Source organism: Eublepharis macularius, chromosome 5 (genome assembly GCF_028583425.1).
Source record: "Eublepharis macularius isolate TG4126 chromosome 5, MPM_Emac_v1.0, whole genome shotgun sequence".
NCBI lineage: Eukaryota > Metazoa > Chordata > Lepidosauria > Squamata > Eublepharidae > Eublepharis > Eublepharis macularius.
Window position 1 is genome coordinate 114,130,806 of NC_072794.1, and position 15,836 is coordinate 114,146,641.

The 15,836-nt window shown below is 41.8% G+C and overlaps 1 protein-coding gene across 1 annotated transcript in view; it reads left to right on the top strand.

Moving 5' to 3' along the window:
* Nucleotides 1-15,836, top strand: part of TMCC2 (transmembrane and coiled-coil domain family 2) — an 86,550-nt gene that overhangs the window by 26,947 nt on the left and 43,767 nt on the right. The window lies entirely within an intron of this gene.

Consider the following 15,836-nt stretch of genomic DNA (forward strand, 5'->3'; position numbering starts at 1 on the left):
AACAACAGGGAGGTAAAAGGGCTCTTTGATACTTTGCCGTTTCAGTGGAAAAGGCCATCCCTGGGCAGTTTTTACTTTTTTTCTGTAATGGAAGTACAAGCAATTTTGAGATAGCTTTTTCAAAGGCATGTGAAAAAAGAAAAGCAACTCCTCCAACCTTTTTAAAACTTATTTGTTCAGCTCTTGCTTTATGATAAACCTGTATCTCATCCGATTACAGGTGAGGGAACAGAGGAGTGAGTGCTGCCACGAGAAAAATATTCCCTGCACAAAGAAAATAGGATCAAGGCCTTTAACCTAACATCTCGTTTTCCTTGTGTAGGGATTTTTTATATGAACATTCAGTCAGTCATGTGAGCCTCCTACCATACACTAGATGGCATCGTGCAATCCATCAGTCATAGCTTTACCATGTCATTGAGAGCTAGGCTTAAATTTCTTTGGGATTATATGTTGTCTGGAAGATTGTGTATGTATTTAGACACTAGCTGTTGCAGTATATCTTTAAAGGGACAGCCCACTCACCAAACACGGGTGGCTTTTTCACTTCAAATGGTTGTAGGCTGTTTGGCTTCCATTTTTTCAGTGCCTTTTCTGGAACCACACTTTCCTGCGATGCCAGAAAAGGTGCTGAAAAACCAGAATTAAGTGGAAAAGCTGCCCACGATCAGTGAGTAGGCCGTCTCTTTAAGGACATGCAGAAACCTCCCCTGTCTCATTGCACATTGTGGCAATAGTGGGACAGTGGGCCTCTGTTTAATCCATTGATGTGAATCTTCTCGGCTGTAAAGACAATATTATGTTATTTGTATTGTTTCCAACTTGCTAGTTTTAATTATGACTATTTTTAACATTAAGCCTCCCTACCTGCTTTTGCCATAGATTTGCTTCATTGACATTGCTTACAGAATACTATCCAGTGTGCTTATGTGTCTTTGAAATCTATGTGATTCATTGAATGTAAACAGGCCTGTTCTTAGAACTATGGTTGAAGGATAATACCAGAGATTCTATTGAAATGGTCCGTTTAGGATTCTGGTGTAAAATAACAGAAACTACAGACTGGCTTCAATGAAATATAAACTATATATGCATACATATATATGTATACAAATGTATGCACATATATTTGATGGAACTTGGTTATTTTTTCAAGATGAAGGTAGGTTTTGTTTCAAACACACACACAGTTGGTGGAGGGGAGTTGGAAGTTGACAGTTGGTGGCTGGAGTTGAGGGAGAGATGGCTCTGAGAGGAGATGTAGATCTAATGTAACCCCAGGTATCAAAGGATCGTGCCTGCCCCACATAACATCTAACTAGGGCATGAGTATAGAGAAGCAGAGGGAGAGAGAGTAGGGGTTTCTTTTTATGTTGTTTTATTCCTTCCATTCACTGTATATTTGCCTGAGTATAGTTAGAAGTTAAATAAATGATTTTCGGAATTTATGAAGGAAGAAAGATCTTCTGTTCCACATTGTCCCCCAACCGCTTGGGCCCACTAGCAGAGGAGGGAGGTTAGGAGGCTGTCCCGCCTAACCAAGACCCACTACAGAGACAGTGGTGGCAGCAACTACCGGAGACAGGAGACAGCCCCTTCAGGTGCCTGGCCGGAGGCAAAAAGGGAGGGGTAGGCAGAGTGGGGTCTACCAGTGGGAGGAAAGGCCATGATTTGCCGCATAATACATTAATGGGAGTGAAATATTTTTTTCCCAGAATTAAAAGTAGTGTTGACCCAAAGACAGCAGGTACTTTTTGATGACATTATTGGAAGTGTCAGAAAGCAGCCTTTCAGCAATTTTTCACAAACTTCTGCAAAAAGATTCAAAAGTGTTCACAAATTCAGGGACCTTTGCTTTCATTCTAAACCGGCTTTATTTACACTTATGGGCATTGGTATCATGATACTCAATTCACTATGTGATTCCCAATTGGTTGGGATGACCTATGTGACTATCATCATAAAGCATTGCCTTCTCTCTCAGCTGACTTTACTTAGTGATGGCATTGCCTAGTGAAATCTGACTGTCTTGGAGTTGTGCTGAGGCTATCCTGTAGTTTACTTCATGGATGAAAGGGGACTTTCAATATGCATCTCCCCGTTCAAGATCAACTTTGTGTCCATTGTCCTACATTATGTTGCATCAGATTGTATCATATTTTTTTCAATATGAATTTCAGTGGATAAGAAATTGCATGCACACTTCCAGGAGGAGGCAGAATGCTCTAAATTTGATATTTCCTTAAGCAAGTTTAGAAATAGAAATTGGGAGTGTCTACACATTTCCAGAAGAAGCAGAATCCTTGTTTTATCTCTCTGCCTCCAAGAATTTCATTACCAGTGAGAACAGCGTATGATCCTTACTGATCTGGTTGATGATCAGGTTTCATAGCTGAGATCCTGCCACAGAATCAGTTGAGAACTTTCAAAGAAACAACCCTGGAAGGACCCACTCATAATGCCAGGCTGTCCAGAACACCTTTGCAAAGACCGAGAGAGACAGAATAGCAATTACCCCAACGTATGAGCTGAATTTTAATGCTTGGTAAACAGCCAGTCTTTATTGAGCAAACTCTTTTTGTTGTTGGTGCCTGAAGGATGCCTAGGCACGTCTCTGGCTGAAGTGAAGGTGGTAGATGTGCCTATGAATATGCGAAAAGGGGGATTTGGAGGAGTTTATGAGGAGCTTTGCAAATTCTGAGTAAGGGCTTTCAGAGCTGCTAAGACTTTACTGGTAGAAGAAAATAAATTGCCTGGTTCCCTGAGGGTCAACAAGATCATGCTTTTGTACTGAAGACTTGGCATTTTCTTGTGTGCTGCCCTGTGAGAAAGATTTTTTTTTATGCAATAACTCCAGCAACAAGGGCAATGGAGGTCAAGGACACAGCGGCTTCTCTTAGAAGAACTTGGATATTACTTGCTAGAGCATCCAAGCATTTCACTGCAATAGGAGGAGTGCTTTCCTGGATGTAGAGCCCTCACTGAAGAGGTACTAATGATGGGCAAGTGCCCCTACTCTTGAAATGGTTTTTTTCTGTAGCTAACTGTTTTCTCAAACAATTGTAAAATAGCCCATGCTGTTTCTAGTTCAGGACTGACTACATTCCTGGTGATAGAAACAAGATTGTGATGGGACCTAAGCGTTTCCATCCAATATGAGACTCTAGTATTCCTGTTACCTCCTCCTCCTCTTCTCAAAATTACCAGGTAATGGTGTAGCAACAGAGGGGCTGGTGCCAGGCCTCCATTATTCCCAGGAACATACTATAGCAGTATCCCAAACAAAAACTCTGGCAAACATAGTTTTCCAGGATTGGGACTCAAGAACTCTGGGAAACTATATATTTTCCCATGGTCCATTAATGGTTTCCCATAGTGGTCAGGAAGCTGCTTCAGGTGTTCTCAGACATAAAGGAAGTCTGATACTGGCCCTCCCATCTTGTTTCTGCTCCTGCTTTAGATAAAGTTTCAGTGTGAAAGGCAAGTGGTGGCTGTGGCTTGTTCTGGGGTTGGTATTGAACCCCTTGTAAGCTGGGCTTCAGTGCCTTATGAGATTTGGGCTTAGTTCATAATGGGCCTGGGAATTCTGGAGAACTCATTTCTTCAACCCGCCCCTCTCTATTCCGAAATTTGCTGCCATCACTTGTTAGGATCAAGGCCTGGATTGCTGTCCATCAGCCAGCTGGGCACATGGCTGGTGTTAGAACCGCTGGGGAAGTGAGAGTGATTTGCCGCGCAGTACTGATCAAGTCACATTTCTGCACCTGTGTTGTTTCTCCAAGCCCTGTCTTTGAGGAGCTACTGCTTTCTAGGGCTGTGATTCCATTCCAGATGCTCTTGGTTATGTTTGCGCATTAGCTTTACTTGCACTGCCTACAACACACTACTTGTCATCTGCTTTGTACTATGTTTCATATTTAATGGACAATTTCTTTTTTCCCTGTGTCCACACATGTTGGCTTATGCTGGAGTAACTGACTGTTCTGTATGTTATGCTTAACTGTCAGACATGGAAAGAGTTGTATTGTGATGTACCTGTGCATGATAACAGAGGCATGACTACAGGCATGCACACATGCAATCAAATAAAAGCTAAGCTTCGAGAGATGAATTACATGAGGAGGAGCATGTGAAGGGAGTTGCAATGTTAGCAGGGAAGCTGAGTTCTAAAAGAGATCAGAAGGCTTTGTCAATTTCGACTCTCTACAGAGCCAGGGAGATGCTGCTCAGAAGGTTTGTTTGTTTCCTCTTCACCTCTTAGACCCTGAGGTGAAACTGATAGAGCCTTCAGGAGGCAAAGAGGAAATAAACAAACCCTCTGAGCAGTGATCTCCCTGGCTCTGTGGAGAGGGGAAATTGCCAGAGCCTTCCGATCTCTTTAAAAACTCAGCTTCCCAGCTAACATTACAACTCCCTTCACATACTCCTCCTCGTGTAATTCATCTCCTGTAGCTTGGCTCAAAGAGGAAGATGTTTTGTAAGCACCAACAGAGCTGTCTTTTTGCAAACCGGCAGATAAGTAGGAGACTTGGGAGAGAGCATTGGATTGCGCAAGCAATTAACTCTTAGTTGTGACTTGTTCATCAGGGTGGTTTGTATAATGCATGTGATACAGTTTTCAGAGGACTTGCATGAACATTTCACTGTGACATATTTCATATGTGATAATGGGCTTATCTGAATGTGGATGTGGGACATCAGTCTTTTATTACTGAATCATGACTTGTGAGAGTACGTCATAAAAGATTAAAAAATGGTTGGGGCATGCTCTGACAAATAAGCTAGTTTTTCTCTCAGCGTTTCTTTACTCAAATCAGTCCACCTGAAGAAGCAGTTCATAGAGCCCTGATTTGCCATGCCTTCATGGAGCCCTGATTTGCCATGCCTTCATGGAGCCCTGATTTGCCATGCCTGTGCTCTTACTGTTGCAATCTGGATCCCACATGCTCCTACTTTCAAGACAGTTTTCTCCAAATAACATCACAGAGGCCTCCTGATTTCTTTTCTCCTGCTTTTGTCTGCCGAGCAATGTATCCATTTCAGTGTCAGAAATAGAACCTAGAAGTCTTGGTTCTCAACTCCCTCTTGCTTTGTGTCTCAGAAATCCAACAGCTGTGTCTCCCTGTGGAAGGGGAGAGTGAGACTTAGAACTGAAGACCTTCAGGCTCCTGCCAAAATGAATCTAAGCTTGGAAAGGCATCGAGGCTCCAGCTTGCTTATTTGCCTGTAAGGGACAGAGATAAGCAGTAGCTGAAGTTTTAGTTGATTGTTGTTTTCAAGAAGAAAAGCTGGTTTCCAGGAAGAGAAAGAGACACACGATGATGGTGGTGGTGGTGGTGGTGGTGGTGGTGTTGATGATGATGATGATGATGATGATGATGATGATGATGATGATGATGATGATGATGATCACCACAGCCTTCACAGCAGCCAGGCATTCCAATTGGGGTCAGAGCCTCATTTTGTAGCAGACTCTCCCAGCAGTCCTTTCTTAGTAGCTTTTCTTAGGAGTGAAATAGAGTAGTCCAGAGGATGCTTGTAATCTGGTCCAGTTGAAGTGATCGATTAACATGTCCATCTCAGTATCAGAAATAGAACCTAGAAATCTTGATTCTCATTTCTTTTATGGTACTAAGGAGAAAAGTTGTAATTCAGAAGTAGGTTAATAGTCAACAGAAGTTGGTTGTGCCTTGTGTGAGATTCCCTAGCCTTTTGTCCTGCACTCTGCAGGCAGGCTGGCTCTAGGCTCCTCTGGAATAAAGTTCCAGGCTTGGGTGGCTGGACTGGAGCTTAGGAGCCCCGTGAGTCAGAGTCCCTGCGCTGGTCTGAGGGGGTCATGACACCCCCTATCATTATCAAACTATCAGACTGAATTGGAGTTAGCCTCACAACCATTAAAAAGTGTGAATTGCTCCTGTTTCTCTTTAGAAGTGATTGCATGTTTGTAGCCAGAGTTTAGCATGGATGAAACTTTAAGCCAAAAAAAAAAGTTTCCATGTTGTCTTGTCACTAGGATTGCTGCCTAACTTAGGCTGCAATTCTAAGAACACTTTCCTGGGAGAAAGCTATACTGAATGAAATGGAATGCACTTCTGAATGGATGTATCTAGGATTGCTCCCTGAATGTATGTATCATCAATATATCTCATTTTCAACATGGCAAAATCTGTGAATATTTAAGCTCATAGATTGGAGCCATGAACAGACAAGACAGATCTTTCTACAAACCTAAAAAACCACCCCAGATTGGCAGAGAGGTCTGAAATTTCAAAAAAAAAAAAGGTGGGTAGTTAAACTCCCTAAAATAAGAGAAGCAGCACCTATAGCTTTAAGATACAAATACCCTCAGTAGCCATTGCTAGGCAACTATACAGCATTGCCAGTCTTCAAGCCTTGGTTTCCGTCAGTAGAGGGAGGGGCAAGGCCCTTTCTAGGGCTGTTTTGGCCTTTAAGAGAGGACTCAGTGGGGCCAGGCCTGGCAGCAATCACTGGGCAACTCACTACCACATAACTGGTTCATCTCACCCAGACCCAGCTGCTTGCTGCTGTTTAACTAGGAAAAGGCCCATCGTAACTGATTAACTAATTAAATTTAAGGCTATATGTACAATAATTAATACAATAGTTATATCATATAAAAACCATTCAATTATATTCATTCAGCTTTGCATCCAGTTACAGAGTCACAATTCAGCATGAACAATATGAATATTTGAGCATAAGAAGTACTCTTAGTAGAGATAAAAACACTATATATAAGCACCATTCATTGACATAAAGTATAAATGATGGGTAAGTCCAGGAGTCCAATAAAGTGCAACTTTTTTCTTTTCTTGCTATTAGAGGAGGAAAAGACATTTTCCACAGCTCTATTTGACGAGGAGCTAGCTTTTCCACCTTGTTTCCAGAAAAGTTCCATTTCCAAACAGATTCTGCAATGCTGGTTCCAACTTCTATATTAATTTATTAATCATTTGTTTATGACAGTGCACTGCTTGATTGTATTACTGGCTATTTCAGCATTGGAGAATCTATTTGGAAAGGATAAAGGGAAATAGACACAAGGAATTAAAATACAGTGATAGTCCCCAGGCCTGAATGTGTTGCAGATGGATATGTACCTTATCTTCAAGCATTTATTTTTCCAGTCACCCACAATGCAGAGCTGCTTCTGAATGAATGTAAAACCATGTGTGAAATGCAAACCTGTCTGTGCGAAACTGTGGGGCTTGGAACAAGCATTAACTATTCAGGTGCGTTATGTCCAGCACCCCTGAGCTCAGATGCATTCTGGAATCTCTAGCTATGTCTCGCTGTACTTTTTGTGTGTCTGTACAAAGCTATCACTGACCAAATACTAAGAGCTAATGTTAATTAGAGGTAGAAAAGTTTGCTTCATTTGGCACGCAGTTGACTTTTGAACTAGAAAGGAACAGAGAGATTTCCATTCAGTATTAGCAATTGAGCAGAAATCTCAAACGGTAAGTGGATAACTTCTGCAAAAAATGCCATGTTAAAACACCAGGGAAAAAATTAAAAAGACCAGAGTGGATTCTGAAAAAAACCTAGACTCGACAAATCTGCCTATATTTAGTCTCTGCCTATCTCATACCTGTATATACTCCTGTAATAGTTTGTTAGGTCCTGATAATAGGGACAAAGCAGCCTCTTGGCTCCAGTTCCCTGGGCTTTCATGCCTTCCCCGGCTGAGGTGCCTTGAATGATGGATGCCAAAAGAGCTTTTCATGCTTGAAAGGAAGCTAAAGGTCTCGAGTGACAGGCTCCTGTTCCACGCTGATACCATTCAGTGCACAGCGACCTCCTGGCAACTTGATTTATACAGTCAGAAGAAAAGGATCCAGTGGAGAGACACAGATGCATCATGACAGGCTGCAATTGTTCCTTTAGTGGTTGAAATGAATTTCTTTCTGCCTTACACTAAGGAATGAAATGTAATCTTCATCCTTTTGTTGCCTGATGAGGCAATGGAAACAATAGCATCGGTATTTTTTCCTTCTCTTGTTTCAGTTGCCATTTGGTACATAGCAACATTGCTCATAGTAGACACTCATTAAAACCTAATACCCACAGCTGTGAGGGTGGAAGAAAAGTCTTACTGGGTTTTAGCAACTGCCCATCAAGAATGGTATCATGACAGTGGTATCTGAGCAGTTGTAGGAAAGGGTGCACCATTAAAGACCACTTTCAGAAATAAGGACCCTGGTATAGTCCTCTAGTCCCTGTGGCTCAGTTTCAGCAGCATAATGTTTCTACTTATGGCTGAAAATGTACGTCCTGATAATTTCTGACTGTTCTACTAAACGCAATTAACTTATGAGCAAGCTCCATTGAAATTAGTGTTAATTACAAGTAAATGTACTGAGGAATCACGGTGTTAAACTTTAAACTATTGCTATTCATATCTTCTACATACCTGAACAGTCTTTTTTAGCTTACTTATAATGTCGACTATTATTACCATATCCCATGGCAATACAAGTTAGCTTTTAAGTACTGTGTTTATTCTAAAAAGAATTTATTTATTCCAAAACTGTGGGTACATTCAATCACCTAGATGAATTCAGTAATATACTTTCTTTTGGAAATGTAACAGCATCAAGGCAAATCCATGCAAACCTCATATAACTAATTCATTTTTTTCACTCAGCAATGAACATTTATGTATGTACAAGTCTGTTAATATTCATCATTTTAAAAAGCTACCCTGTATGATAAAAGCATGCGCTGTCTGAGCGAAAATAAATTACACAAATCACAGTTTCATAGAAATGCACTTATTTTGCATTAACTTTGTTTGCATACTTAATTTTTTTCTGATATCTTGAGGTTCTGCAGAATCTGGAATTTTTCATGGTCCAGGAAAAGAGTAAAGAAGTCAGAGTCCGTTGACATGATCAGACCAGACATTATGGCTACCACCCAAAATAGGGTTAAGCATGCTTAAATTCACTGATTTCTATGGATTTAAGTGTTTGAAAATGGATTGTGAATGAGGAGATCCAAGTAATCACACAAACTCTTCCCCAAGACATTCCCTGCATCTTTCTGTCACATAAAAACAAAACAAAAGCTATGATTCTGGATTCTTTACCAGATTTCTGTATTCACAGAACTACACAAGCAAAACATCTCTGCAATTAGTCTCAGATGCATAATTGGATGGGTGATCCACAGCAGAGGTGGTTTGGACTTTCTGCTTACACAAGTCTTTTTCTCACAAAATTTATGAGCAGGTACACATCTACAATTGTTTTTTTTCTGTTTAGGCACACCACAAAGGCTGTTGTTAGGGCTTTGCTAGATGTCCTTTTTATGACACTCTGACAGTATTTAAACTACAACACACTTCTAATGGTTGGAAAAATGCATGACTAAACTGAGTCAAACCTTGCCATATGGCAGCAGAACCAAAAACTAATGCATGCTTATTGGTTTCGTAAGAATTGTTTATTTTGTTTGTGTTAATTTTGTTTTCAGTGAATTTTTGTACATTTTATTCAGTAAGTTTAAGGGCCAGGACCTACCTGGCTTCCTAGCAGAGTTATCAGTCCCTCAGACAGTAAAAAGTGTTGCACCAAATTGGCTTTAATGACTGAAAATTTCAGATGATATTCCTTTGATGGATTGGTAGTTTTGGTCTGCTGTAGAATAGCAAGATTTGAGTCCAGTAGTTGGTCTTTACAGTGCTACTGGTCTTGAATCTTTGATGGATAGTATGAAAGGGCTGGAATTCTCCCTTTGAGGTCTGTTTTTCTGCTACCAAGTTGGTGAGGACAAGAGGGGAGCAAAATGAAGCTCATTAGAGAACAGTAGAGAGGGAAAGGCCTGTACTGCAGGCCTATCAACATTAAAACATTAATCAATGACTAAACATTGAATTTTAAACTGTATTAGTTAATCTTAATTGAGTTTAAGTGAGTTCTTAACATTGATTAATTTAAGTCAAAGAGTCCATGCAGATAAACCTTTATCTGGCCAACAGGTTTGTGTTGCAACTCTTTGTGCTGTCTGTAGGCTGCTAGAATGCACCTAGGCTCTACAAGTACCTTGGATCAAATGTTCTCTTAATAGCTGCAATCTAAAGTAGGATTTGGTGCTAGCCAAAATATTCAGCTTTATTAACCTTGATCTGATAATCCCAAAAGCATGCACCAAGCAAAAGACTTTGATCAAGCTGTTGAAAGAATGTAACAACTCTCCTTTAATTAATCAATTAATAACTAAATGTGCAACTGACAAAAGAAAATAAAGTTCAGAGGTTTTGTTGCTGAAAGGCCTTTTTAGAACAGTGGGGGTTGGTCTAGACAGACAATAACACTGTATCTCTAACCTTTATCATGTCATACTTTTCCCATGGCCTGTGAAACAGATCCCTCCTATTGAAATCAAATACCAATCTCTTTCTTCAATGATTCCCGTTGTTCTGGGTAACTGTGCATGCCTGTGTTCATGTACAAGCTTGAGGCAACTGGTGGTGACATTAGGGTTGCGAACTTCAGTTTGGGAAATTTCTGGAGATTTGGGGGTAGAACCTGTGGAGGGTGGGGCTTGGGGAGGGGAAGGGCTTCACCAGGGTATAATGCCATAGAATCCACCATCCAAAGCAGCCATTTTCTCCAGGAGGACTGATCTTTGTCGTCTGGAGATCAGTTTTAGGTGGGTAGCCATGTTGGACTGCAGTAGAACAGCAGGATTGGAGTCCAGTGGCACCTTAGAGACCAACAAGAAGTGAGCTCTGACTCTTGAAAGCTTACACCCTGAAAATCTTGTTGGTCTGTAAGGTGCCACTCAAATCCTTCCGGAGATCAGTTGTCATTCTGGGAGATCTCCTGGCCCCACCTGGAGGTTGGCAAACTTAAGTGATGTGGACAGTGCACCTGGCAGTCTTGGTACGCCAGTATTGTTCCAACTCTAGCAAAAGGGTTTAACTAATGCTATAAAAAACCTTGTACACATTCTTGTGTATGTGCTTATGTGTGCTTTATCTTCATTCTAGGCCAAGTACCCCATGCATGTACCCGCACACATTCAAGAGCACCCACAAAGGGCTTTTTCTGCCCTGGCCCTGGCCTGGTGGAACACTCTCCCACTGGAGATCCAGGCCCTGCGGGACCAGTTACAGTTTCACAGGGCCTGTAAAACGGAGATGTTCCGCTGGGCCTTCGGCTGAGTGCCAGCGGGTGCCCTCCTCCCTCCATCTAAGACCACCACTTCTTTTGGGGCTGCCCTCGGCCATCTGCTATGCCTGTATACGGACTCTCAATATTTGTCTAAATAGCCTGCTCCGGGACTATTTTAATGGTTTTTTAAAAAAATATTGTTGATTTTATGTTTTTGTGATTTTAGTGTATTTTTAATGTTGTTAGCTGCTCTGAGCCCATTTGTGGGGAGGGCGGGGTATAAATCAAATAAAATAAATAAAATAATTAAATACATCAATGTACTGTATAACAAGAAGAATAGTAGTTATATCTAACCCATTCTACATGAGGCTAGTCAGTCTCTTCATGCCATTAGTAAATGACTGTGGTCTCTTGACTGTTACTCTGTTCCTAGCATTTGTTAGGTACACTTGGCAGACTATGTTTTCTGTTCTCTGCTCAACGACCTTGGCTGACCTAACTGACTGTGAGGAGGTTGCAGCAATAAGGATATTTGACTCTTGCTATTCTCTCCCTTGAGAGGGATTCCTTACATATGCTTCATAGAATCCACATCTACCTGCTGGTGCATAAACTAAAGCCTTCAAAACTAATGGGCTGTTTGAGACCTAGATGGGGCCATTTCTGAGTGTGCTTAGGAAATTAAGACAACAGTCTTGTTCTCAAGACCAGGAAGCATGCAGTAAACATACTTTCCTTAAGTATCTTGATATTACTTGGATGCTTTCCTATGAGAATATTAAATTCAGTGAAAAAGAGTGTGGCAAATCCAAAAGTGATCTGAGAAAAGAACTTTTTTCTTATTAAGCATAAATCACCCTGATTGACAACACATGAACTAAAAGTATCCTTCAGCTACAGTTATAGTGTAAATATAAACCATTTTACTTTACTCCAAAGCACCCTGAGACCAACATTGCTGATTTCTTTAGGACTCTCCAGAATTATTGAAGGGAGGTGATGTTTAAACCAGTTTATCCTAATCTTTATTCCAGCTAGAAAGTCCCATGTTTTAGCCCTTCGTATTTCCAGTTAAAGGATCTCAGGAGCCCAGTATTTGGAAAGATTTTTTCCCTGTCCAAGGTCTTGGAGAGCTACTGTCAGGCTGAGTAGGCAACATTGAGCTAGATGGACAGACCTCCTCCATATCTTCACCTCTCTTTCCTTTCTGTGCCGGGACTACAGCGCCAGTACAAAGCTAGTCCTACAATTTAGGGTTGGGAACTGGTAATAGCACTGCTGCTTCATTGCTGGGAAAGCATTTATGTGGTATAGGAGCTGCACATTACGGCCTTGGGAAGATGGCAAGGTCACCATCAGGCCCTGGTGGTACCCTATCCTCACCCAAAGACTGTGCCCAGATAGGGTTGTCAGCATGCAGGTGGTGGCTGAAGATCTCCCAGAACTATATCTGATCTCCATCGTACTCTATGGTATTATGCCTTATTGAGGTCCCTCCCCTCCCCAGCCTCCGCACCCAAATCTCCAGGAATTTCCCAACCTGGAGCTAGCAAACCTAAACCCAGAGTTCCTGGCCTCTAAGTAGCTATGTGCTGCAAACCTAGTAACAGTGCTTTGTTTTAAGAGTCAAGCACTGGATGCAATGTCTGCTGTGCTCTAGGGCAGGCTTGGACACAACAGCCTGTAAACGTCTCCACAGAATAGATGAAATACTATTGTTTTGCTGGACCAAGTCTGAGGATATTTACATTCTAGGGATCCCAGGTACCCTGGGGGGGGGGATCCTCCATTCCTATCTCTGCCCCCCCATCACTATTTACTTGGTCAGCAGGGGGGAAAGGCAGGGGAATAGGCCTCCCAGACACACCCCTGGGATGACCATTTGGGTCCCAAGCAGGCCCAGAAGTGACATCATCGCACTGCCAAGTGAGTAGAGGGTGAGAGGTGGAAGGTGGTTGTGGGGGATCCCCTGCCCCCACCAGGGGACCTGGGATCCCTAGGAAGACATCAAGAAACATGAATGCCAGGTCTCCCCCCTCCTGCCAAGAGGGTAAAGGTGACCTGGCAACCCTGTCACAACCTCAGAACTTTTAACGGTATACTTCAGAGTTTAGATTGCAATATATGTGCAGACTTGTAAACATATATTATGTTCTTTTAAATGAATCTATCATTCCTTCTTGTGAAATAACATTTTTTAAAAACACCCTTTAAGCATTTCATTTGACATTGATAGACTGAGCAAAAATAAAATACTTGGGAACTTTGTTTTCTTTATACACATTAAATGAATATCTGACTGTTGCTAGACAAGTATTCCACATTTTTCCAGGTGGTTGGTCTTCAGGGCTTTTGTTAAGTACTACCAGCTGGCCTTAATGCATAGTTTATGTAGTAGTAGTAGTAGTAGTAGTAGTAGTAGTAGTAGTAGTAGTAGTAGTAGTAAGGATGTTGGCAGACAGAATATCCTTTGATATGACTGCTTTACCAAACTTTGTATTTTGGAACATTTATCAGTCACCCCTTTTGTAAAGTATCCAGTGTATCTCTGATACTTTTCTGTTTTATCTAGACTCCCTGTATCCTTTATAATATTCTTCAGGAATTTCTTTCATTTGCATTAAACTCCAGGGTATGTAAAAAGACTGCTAATTTAGGCTGAGTCTATAACAGTCTACAACTGGTTGCTATTTATTTATTTATGTCTCTATCTTTCATCCACTCAACAAGAGTAGCCACGTACAATCAATATTGATTATTGTTTGGGATGAGTTGCCACCAGTATGCAGATGATACTGCTTTCAGCAGATCCCAAGGACCTGTGAATGGGTACCTGGAGGCAAATTTGGAATGTCTGATGGCTAACAAATTGAAACTTAATTCCAACAAAATAGGTGCTGCTAATGGGAGGAAGGGTTGACCCAGGAAATAGGATACTTCTTGTTCTGGATTGGGTTGCGCTCCCCCTAAATGAGCAAGTTCATAGCTTGGATGTTGCTGGACCCGGGCACCTGTTGGATAAACGGGGCAGCAGTGGCCAGGGGTGCCTTTCACCACTTTCAGCTGATGAGCCAGCTATGGCCCTTCCTGGGCAGGAAAGATCTTGCCACTGTGTTGCATGGCCTGATAAGATAGAAACATAGAGCTGGAAGGAATCCCCAGGGTCATCTAGTCCAGCCCCTGCACAATGCAAGAAATTCACAGCTACTTCCCCACTGACCCAGAGGAAGGCAAAACCCCTGGCTTCCAATTTGCTTCTGGGCTCAACACAAGGTACTGGTAATGACCTTTAAAGCCCTGTATAGCTTAGGGCCAGCATAAGGATGACCTTCTCCCATATGAACCTACCTATCCAACCTGATCATCTTAGGAGGACCTGGTTCAGGTGCCCCTGCCATATGAGGCTGGATGGGTGGCAACCAGAGAAAGGGTATGCCAAATGAAACAAAAATACTTTCATCTGTTGGTGGAAGACGACAATAGAGGGAACTGCTTCCCCAGGGAGATTTATCTGTCTCCCTCTATTGTTTTTCTCAGCCTCACAATTCTCCCTAGAAGCTAAAATGACAAAACTGAGGCTATCGTACTTTGGTCACATCATGAGAAGACAAGATTCTCTGGAAAAGTCAATAATGCTAGGAAAAGAAGAAGACACAAAATGAGATGGCTTAACTCAATAAAAGAAGCCACATCCTCCAGTTTGCAAGGTCTGAGCAAGTCTGTTAATGACAGGACATCTTGGAAGTCTTTCATTCATAGGATCACCAAAGGTCAGAGGTGACTTGATGACACATAACACAGAAAAGTTTTGAGGTGGCTGTGGACAGGTAGCATCTATTCCTGATTTGTAGCTTTACCTGTTGCCAAGACAATGGCTTTTGGTATGATTGAGAGAACCCAGAGGCAGATGTCAATGAGATTCCATCTGAAATCCGCTGAGCAGGAGCCAGACCCAGTTATTCTTTAAATCTGTGTAAAGATAATAGATGTTCAGGCAGCAGGAATCCTGTACAAGCAAGAGCTGTCCAGTATGCCTTCAGACAATTGGAAATCAATGGTGAAGCTGCACTCTGCAGTTATTAAAAAGCTGTCAAAATAGCCTTGTTTCCTATGATTTAAAACACCCAACAACTTTCTGTAGTTAAAAGACTCTTAATACCTGTGCTTCTATTGACTGAGCCAGTGAAACTGTTTCCCATTTCATAAAAGGCAACTGCTCCTGGTGCTTTATGGTAGAAATTTGTTCTAGAATTACCAATGTAGTAAGCTGAAGCATAATCCTGACATGACAAAAGTTATTTGGGATAGTAGAAAGATAGTCCAGTGATTTGAGATCTCTGCTGTCTTGGATGGGGATAGACTTCCCTTGAAAAGCCAAATTTGCAGCTTAGGAGTATAGCTTGACACAGCAGTCACCATTTCAAACCAGGGGGCTGCAGTGGTTCAGAGTGCTTTTACCCAACTTGTTGGTGCATCAGCAGGGGCTGGGTCAGTCAGATCTAGCCATAGTGATCCATGCCTCAGTCACATCTAGACTGGACCATTGCAATACACTTTCCTTGGGGTTCCTTAAAGAGGGTTTGGAAGCTGCAACTGGTGCAGACTGCTGCAATTAGACTGCTGTGACCCTAATGCTACAGCAATTATGCTGGCTACTGATCCACTCCTGGGTCCAATTCAAGGTGTTGGCTT